Raw genomic sequence first — 9,328 nt, forward strand, 5'->3', positions numbered from 1 at the left:
TGCCTAGAGCACCAGCAGCCTCCTCACATTGCAGCCTATGAATGAAATGGTTGTCATCCCAATGTTGAAAATACGAGATAGCTAAGAATGCTACACAGCCACACACATATGACTTTCCCCGAAGGGCTTCACGTAAAGCCACCTACAACTCAGTAAACACAAACCTACAGCAGTTCCACTCGCTGATCTTAAAACATCTTCAACAGCAAATAGAAGTCTAAGATTCAACACAGGCCCCAACATAGGAGCAAGGAAGCATGATATAGCGTGCACAACAAATTTCCTCTTAAACTCGTCATCAGCCTCATTATACGCTAAGAGTTTGTCGTGAACTTTAGAAAGTCCTATCGCGCTTTTGTTATTGTTGATATCATACATGTTATGCCAAACACGCTACAACACATCTCCATTAGAGCCTGCAGAACTAGCATACCCTGTAAAGACCAACTGCACGTCTGGTCCACCATTTGGTAATCTAAACACATCACAAACATCATCTTCAGTCAGTTGGAACTTCTCTGTTTCAAACATTTCAAAAAACGGCCGACTTCGAAAAACATATACAATCTCATGCAACATGATATGCGGGATTACAATCATCGTCAATTGCAGTAAACCACCAAATTGAATTTCTCTGACAGCCTCCTCTAATTGTCAGTAAGTTGAGCTACAATTTTGAAAAGACCGGCTGGACGACAAGAGGTAACAAAAACATTCACGCTGCACACAAAGGAAAAAAAATATACCCAATTATAAAAAAATACTAAACATTCAAAGGAAACTAACAACAAGTGGTCACCTATAATAACAGCATAACAATATGTATGCAAAAAAAAATTGAACACATAGAAGAAGTAAACATACACTGTATTCCCAACTGAATGGGAATCTCCCTCCCGAGTATTGTTGCTGCCTATGGCAAGTTATTTCTCAGCCTTAACTTTCGCAGCCAAATTAATTGTAGTCTTTGATTGACTAGGGCCCGGCTTCACAACTTGTGAATGAGACTTTCCTTTCCTGGCTGGTTTACTTGTAGATGTTGGTTGACTACGAGTAGACCTTTTTTGATAAGCAGTGCACTTTGATGGAGACGGGCCAGTGGACTTAGACGCAGACGCACATTTGATTGTTAACTTCAACGTTTCAGCTGTACTATTAGACAAGTAAAGCTCATGCTCTCTTTCAATGACGAATAGAAATTCAGCAGTACTTTCATATGATAACAGCAGAATAACAATAGAATAACAAAAGAATAATAACAAAAATTACAGTTACAACACAAACAAATACGTTTGAAGAATAACAGCAGAAAGCAACAGAATAACAGCATAATAACCACATAATAACAACATAATAACAATTACAAAACTAATGTTTTTATAGAATAATAATAGAGTAACAGTAAGGTTACCCCAGGATAACAGAAGAATAAAAGCAAAATAACTATGGAAACACAAATATATACGTTTACAGAATAACAGCAGAATAATAGTAGAATAATACTAGAGTAACAGTAGAATAACAAAAACATAAACTAATATTTTGATAGAATAACAGTACAAATACCAGTCACCTACATATTATAAAGTCGGTTACAATAACTAATTGACTAATAAATACACACCGAAATAGAGAGCATTATAACATCTTTAAACGTAGTAATCCAAGTACAAATTACATGCCGATTAAAAATTCATAATAACATCAAACTAACACAAGAGCACTGTGTAGCCTAATTTAAATATCAAGGACTGCATAATCTAAAAATAACATTTATCAGAGATTACAAAACTTCCTTGATACTGACACTACATATGTAGTTGATAACAAAATCAGTCGATGACAATAACATCAGCTGGCAATTTTAGTATGCGCTTTGGCAACTGCATATGATCTCCTAAATGTCATATCTGGGATGTTATCAATATAAGTTGTAGCTTCTTCAAAATCAAATGGAGTAATGATATGGTCATGATCAGTTGACCAGATCACTTGTGCATAATGTATCGGATGCTTCACTAACCGATTATCAGTAAAACAACATGTAAACCTTTTAGAGACTAGTACAGAACCCCTAGTCACAATTTCGAGACAAACAGTGTGAGTTATTTCCAATCTCGACAGGTATTCTAATTTCAGGCCAGGGGCATCTTCGTGTAGAAGAAACAGTTGAGCCCATTTTCAGCAGACAAGTGTCATATTCCCTTCATTCAAACTACTGGTAACATGTTTGAAGTTTTGTTCCATGAGGTTCCCTTCACTAAGTACATCTTGGATTGATTTATTTCTTTGACCTTCGACATCAACTTCATATTGCTTCCTAAATGACAAACACATAGTTTTTTCTTTTTCAGGTATGTAGTCCTTTATGAATGAAATTCTATCTGCGTCCTTAACATTCAGTCCCCACCCCTTCCAACTTATTGCCATGTTTATTACAGTAAACCTAATTGGGAATAAATGATTTTAGAATGATGAAAGCCAAAGAAAATAACACAGGAGAATGCTACTTAAAAAGACAATGAAAGTTAAAATGAAGGAAAGTATTCCAAGAGTTACCCTAGTATAACTACACAAATGAAATCCATTTACAATAAAATAATACCAAACTAATACCACAATAATACCAGAATAAGAAAACAATAACACAAGAGGTAATAAGTCATTAAGATTATGTAACACCCCCATACTCCAAGTGCCTTACCAGGACCACTCAGGTATGAAGACATTACCATCTCGGTTACCCGAGGCAATGATAATCAAACAACAATAACGAAACAACGTTTATTATAAATAGTTTAATGAATAGTTACAATCCACGAAACCAACTAAAAGTGCGATACATTATTCTCAAACGACTGTCTAACTGAAAAGTAAATAAACTAAAGGCTACAGCGGAAGACTCCTATCATCATGTCGTGGCATCCCAGCTATCCCAGTACTCATCTCAATACCTGCTCACCATCCCCGAATGGATCACCGCAGGTTTACAAAACAACACCGGGGTCAGTACTAATCACACAATCAATATAGATAACAATAATAAGATAAACAGACAGAAATTGAATCACACACACACACACACACACACACCACCAACTCCCATCATCTCAATATCGACGTCCACTGGACCCACCGCCGATGGGGGACCGCAGTCGTTCCCACCTAAGCCTCGCTCATTATACCGAGCGATAACCCTGTCCATTAATGTGCACATCCCCTTCCGTGGCGGGTTCCACGAAGGGCGAAACTAGGGCGTGAAGTCACTCCCGCAAGTGACCCCACTCAGCCGAGAACGCATCTCGAGAACCATCAACAACAATCACAACCACAAACACAGTACAATCATTATATCAAACAACCAAATACAGCACATCACCAATATCCCATTATGGGACTAATACTGAGTAGGAAATCCTACCTGGAAAGCACAACAAGCAGACGGTATCTACAACTGAGTCAAAAAGCCTCTTCTACGAACCCTCCTCCTATCATATAACACATATAGGCTACACATCACATACTACACACAAAACCCCCAATCTCTAAATTAGGGTTTAACCAATCTTAACAAAGCATTATAAAAATTATGTTAAAAGCTTACCCTCGACGCAAGGAACTCAATGATACGAATTACGACAAGAACTGACCGTCTGAACTCCGGGAATTGCTAAGAATGCGATTAGGAAGATGAACTGGTTGCTTTCTCTCTTAAACAGGGTTTTAGGTTTTGTAAAAGTGATTTAAAACAATGACGATTATGTTTAAATACCTTAATCGCATAATTAACAAAACCCGAGAAAACTCCCCGTAAAACCGGACACTCGATCGAGTACCCAAGGTACTCGATCGAGTACCCCCTTACTCGATCGAGTACCCCAGCTACTCGATCGAGTACCCAACAGGTCAGAAACTATTTTATTTCGCAACTTGCCCTTACTCGACAGAGTAAGGGCTACTCGATAGAGTACCCCAAGACATATAAATACGGAGTATTGCAGATTAATATATAAAATACAGACCAACATAACTACATTACATAGCATAAAGCCAAAAAGGGATCTAACATACGCTTGATACATGCATTATATATTTAAATAACCTAAACTCAGTCAAGTTATATAACATAGATTGGGCGATGAAAATATCAAAAATTCAGACCAACATAAGTACCAAGCCAGACGTAAAGTCAAATTAACATAAACTAAAGCATAAAATATTTTTGAGATATAGAGATAGAGAGAGAAAAGGGAAGAAAAAAAGGGGGAAAAAATCCCAACAAAGAAAACCCTAAAATTGGTAATCGATTGTTCTAATCCCAATCAATCCCCCCTGGACCCACGCTCTAATTCAATTAATTTGACAGTTGTTGTTGGCCTTGGCGCCTCTACCTCTTCGGCATCGGTGGTAAGAGGTGGTCGTGGGAGTTGTGATAACCGAAAAACTGCAAATGTTAATCTAATTGTGGGAATCCTCCCGTATGATTTGGGAGCCATCGTTCCTAAATAATCGTCCGACTGGACTATTCAGCGTCGGTGGAAGATTAAGAATCAACTGGGTTGTCTTTCGGAAGAACCTACGAATTTACTGAAATTTACTGAGGAAGACCTGAAGGATGAGTTGGCATATTGGAAGAATGATGTCTATGGCATTGTTCTGGCGGCTAATCCTCTTGTGGATGTGGTTGTGGGTTTTCATAAGAGACTCTGCGCAAAATTCCCTATGGATAAGATATCATTTTGTCCAAATGGTGTGTTCCTCGTACGGTTCAAGATGAGTGCAGCAAAAGATGCAGTTCTTTAATAGCGACACTTTCTCTTTGACAATAAGCCTTTTATGGCTAGGTCATGGAGTGAGGACGTCGAGCTGGTGAAGGCTGAAGTTAAAGAAGTACCTGTATGGGTTATAATTCATGATCTCCACTTGAAATTTTGGGGTAAGTGTCTTCCTCAAATCGCTGGTTTATTGGGTAAGTATGTGTATTGTGTTGTTACTACCACTGAAAAAACTCGGTTAGGGCTTGCTCCTGTGATGGTAGATGTTCCGTTTGGTAAACCAGTCCAAGAAAGTGTAAGTTTTATGGATGAAGATGGTAACATAGTGTGTGTTCAGGTGGATTTTGAATGGAAGCAAATTCTATGAATTCAGTGTAAAGGCATTGGCCATGAATCCACTAAATGTAGAAAAGGTAAAGGACCTGGCCCTCAACAGTTGGTGCAGCCTGTTGGGAAAAAGAAATGGATATCTAAGCAGCAGCCTCCAAAACCTACTATTGCTTCTACTCCAGTTATCCCTCCAAGACCTACTACGGAAGTAGTTTCTACACTTATTCCAACTGAGGTACTTAATAATTATCTAGTATATTGGGGAAGGAATGAGAAGTACCATATGGTCAATACCCCTGCTCGTAAAATTATCAGGCTAAGTAGATAGGAGATCATGGATGCAGGTTTGAGCTCTGTTAAGTATGGTACTCATTCATTCCTTGACTCTTTCGGTAATGTGACTCCTAATGTTGGCATAGGCATGAGTGGTAGTACATTACCTCCCTCTGGGGGTAATGTATAACTGGGCATTCTGGAATATTAGGGGGTTAAACAGCCTGTCTAAGAAAAATATTATCAAATGGTTCCTTCTTCATCATCATCATCAGATAGGTTTGTTTGGCCTCCTTGAGACAAAGGTAAAACCTTTCTCTCTAAATGCAGTTAGAAGTAATTTTTGTAGTAGCTGGTGCTTATCTACTAATACACAATACCATAAAAGGGGTAGGATTTGGATATTATGGAATCCTGCCATGTTTAGAGTTCATTTTATTGAATATAATGCCCAATTCATTCACTTAGAGGTTACTGATTTGGGGACTGACTATCATTTTTGGGTGATAATGGGACTTGCCTTTAATGGGACTGAGGGGAGAAATCCTTTATGGGATAAACTTTGTGGTTTTAAAAATATAATTAATAAGCCATGGGTCATCTGTGGTGACTTTCAGACTGTATTGGCTCCTGCTGAGAGACTAGGAGGTTCCGGTACAGTTGAGAAAATGGATGACTTCAAGTCTTGTGTAGATGAGTGTGAAGTGAGTGACTGTCCTGCTAGTGGTTCTTTATACACTTGTTGTAAAAAGCATGAAGATAACGCAGGTTTTATAGTAGGCTAGATAGGGTGCGTGTTAACCAAGGGTGGTTAAGTGACAATGGAAATGCCTATGCTCATGATTCGGTCGAAACTTTATCGTCTAAGCTCACCAATCAAAACTAATCTCAACAAACTACTCTTATTAGAGCGGCAAGTAAAGGTCGGATCCCAAGAGATGGGTATTGTATTGACTTATCGATTGTAGAAAGCTATGTCTTTGGTGTCACAATTTGGGTTGAGGTTTACAATCTAAACTACTTAACAAATTCAAGGTAAATAAATGAAAGTAAAGCAAATCAAGCAAATGAGATTTGTAAATAATTGATTAAAGTACTAGGGTGTCATGGGTTCATAGGGGAATCATGATGAGAGCACATAAACAAGTTTCATAGATGCAAGCAATTTATTGTTGTAGTGGAATCGAGTTAGTTTATATCTTACAATTCCTAGGAAGTTTTTTGTCTCATAGCCGAGTCGGTCAAGACTTTACAACACCTACAAGTCAACTTAATTCTTCCTATTCAACTATATGTATGGTCTAACAAGCCTTGAGTTAGTTTATATCTTACAAGTCTTCTTGAAAGGATAAGAGAATCATGCTAGGTTGTCAATCAAGCGTTTCATCAAGCATAACATGTGCATAAGTTGAAACTACAACAAACAAGAAATAATATGAACTTATTAAGTAAAGATCTACCCCATGATTAACTCCCATAACCCCCCATTCACCCTAGGTAGGAGACTAGTCACTCATGATCATGGAAAATATGCAAACAATGGTGTCAATCATATTAACAAGTCTAAACATGATAAAAGAGTAAAACAATAAACAAGGATTAAGTAAAGAGGAGAGAAATTGTACCAACTTAGGATGATCAAATAGAAAGCAAAGAATAATAGAAGAAAACTTGATTGATTGATGAAGAGTTGTCGATTCTCCAATAATAACCCATTAATCTTCAAATTACCTAACTAGATCTAAGGATACTTGAACAATAATTAAATAAGGATTAATGTGTAATTAAGATAATTGGTTCCTAATTAATCCCTTATGTGGTGTGTCTAATTCTATTACAAAGGGGTATTTATACTAAGTACAAGTATTAGGTTAACTAAGGGCTTCAATGATGATTAAGCCCCTTAAAAGAAGATTAGTGCCTTGCAAGTCCTGCTAGGAGACGCACGACCTGCTGCTGTTGCCCGCTCATGCTGAATCAAAGGACGCTCGACCTGCCTTGGGGACGCCCGGGAAGAGTCTTGGGGGGGGGGGGTGCGCCCGTCCTTCCTTTTGGGACGCTCGGACTGCTTCTGGGACGCCCGTCTTAAAGGCCAGCTTGCCTTCTCCTTCATTTGCCTGCCTCATGATCCGTGTGAATCATTGAGGAGCCGTGGGGGTCCTTCATCATTGCCTGAATACTTGTTTTATTGACTTAGGCCTTTAGTATTGGTCTCCTCTTTGTTGCTTGGTCGTTAGATGTGATCCATTTAGCTCCGTTTTGCTCCATAAAAGCAAGGTTAGCATTCCTCTCCTACCAAGGACACAAAACCTCATAGAATATGCAAAGTGGGAAGCTAAAGATAATAAATGACCCTAATACATGCAAGAAAGCATAGGAACGATGCTAGTTAGGGGACTAAATGTGCGTAGATACGAGTCACATCAAATATCCTGAAACCGAACCTTTGCTCATCCCGAGTAAAGAGGTGAATAAAACTATGACATTTATTTAAACTAACACTACTACTATAGCCGATGTGAGACAATTAGCAGGTCTCACTCTGCCCTTTCAACTGACAACAAGACATCTATAAGGTAAGATGCTGATACGTGCTTTTTATATAGTCTTTTAAGCCTTATTTTGCACGTATTTCTATGTACTTTTGCACCGTTTTGTATTGCAATATGCCCTAAAATGGCTACTTTGGTTTGTTTTGTCTGTTTTTTAGGAATGAACCTGAAAGTAGTGGAGCCGTACGCTTTTCGTCCTGTTTTGCATGCATTTTGAGGAGATGGGAATTTAGAGCAAGAGCACTGCATTGGGATGCGTGAGGGAATGGTCAACAAAGTAGTCAGCAACGAGTTTGAAGCTGTTTTGGAAGAAGGACACTCGATCGAGAAGACTTATGGTCGATTGAGTGCTCTTATGAGCTGAAGAGGTCGATCGAGTAGTTTATTCTCCTCGATCGAATGGCTGCTTTGAGGCTTTCCTCGATCGAGTAAGATTTCTACTCGATCGAGAGGATCTTATGCTGAAGTCCTCGATCGAGTGGTTTTATACTGCTCGATTGAGAGGTTATTAGTTTACACGGGCTTTAATCAACCCGTGTTGCCTATTTTAGTTAATGGACTTTGTTATTTCTATTTAAGCATCGAATAATTAAGTCATTAGCACTTCGAAGAACACTTCTCTTAATCTTAATTAATCTGAGAACGCAACTTATTTCTTCTTAATATTTCCCTAAAACTTTCCTCTGTAAACCTTATCTCACTCAATCTTTCCTTAGTGGATTTGATCTTTATGCCGAAAACGCTTAAGATTGTAATCTCTTTTCTTCTTTTAATCTCATTATTGTTATTAGTTGCTTTAATCTCTTGTTTTGTTATCTTAATTTCTGCCCTAATCTAGTTTATGCCATATTATTATTGTTGCATCATGTTTATTGCTAGTTCATTCATCATTATTAATATTGACAACATTAATAGCATGAGTAGCTAAATTCATTCATGTTAGGATTAGGGGATCTATGGTAGAATTGTGACGATGTAGCGAATATGCTAGATGATTTATTTGTGAGAATCTGTACCCATGGCAATTTAATTATAATACCGACTTAGTTGAGTGCACGCTTCTAAGTTACCCTTTAATCTGGTTAAATTTATTCCTGGATCGGAAGATTGGACTAAATAGACCTGCTATGAACAATAGACTACCCTAACGAGGACGGAAGTTAAGTTAGTGGAAATCTAGGATAGAAAGTGGACCGGAAGGACCTTTCCAATATCCGTCTCACAGTAAATTATCTAGACTATTTGCAGTTGAGTCATTAGGCTACCGTAGTGAACCGAAATCCTGACATGGTCTCTCTTTATTGATTATCTTTTATGGCATTTTCTGCCTTTTACTGCTCTTTCTTTACTACTCTTTCCCTTAAGCCTTTTTAGTTTAGAAAACCAAATTCAAACCCC

This window comes from Silene latifolia, chromosome Y (genome assembly GCF_048544455.1).
Source record: "Silene latifolia isolate original U9 population chromosome Y, ASM4854445v1, whole genome shotgun sequence".
In the NCBI taxonomy this organism is placed as follows: Eukaryota; Viridiplantae; Streptophyta; class Magnoliopsida; order Caryophyllales; family Caryophyllaceae; genus Silene; species Silene latifolia.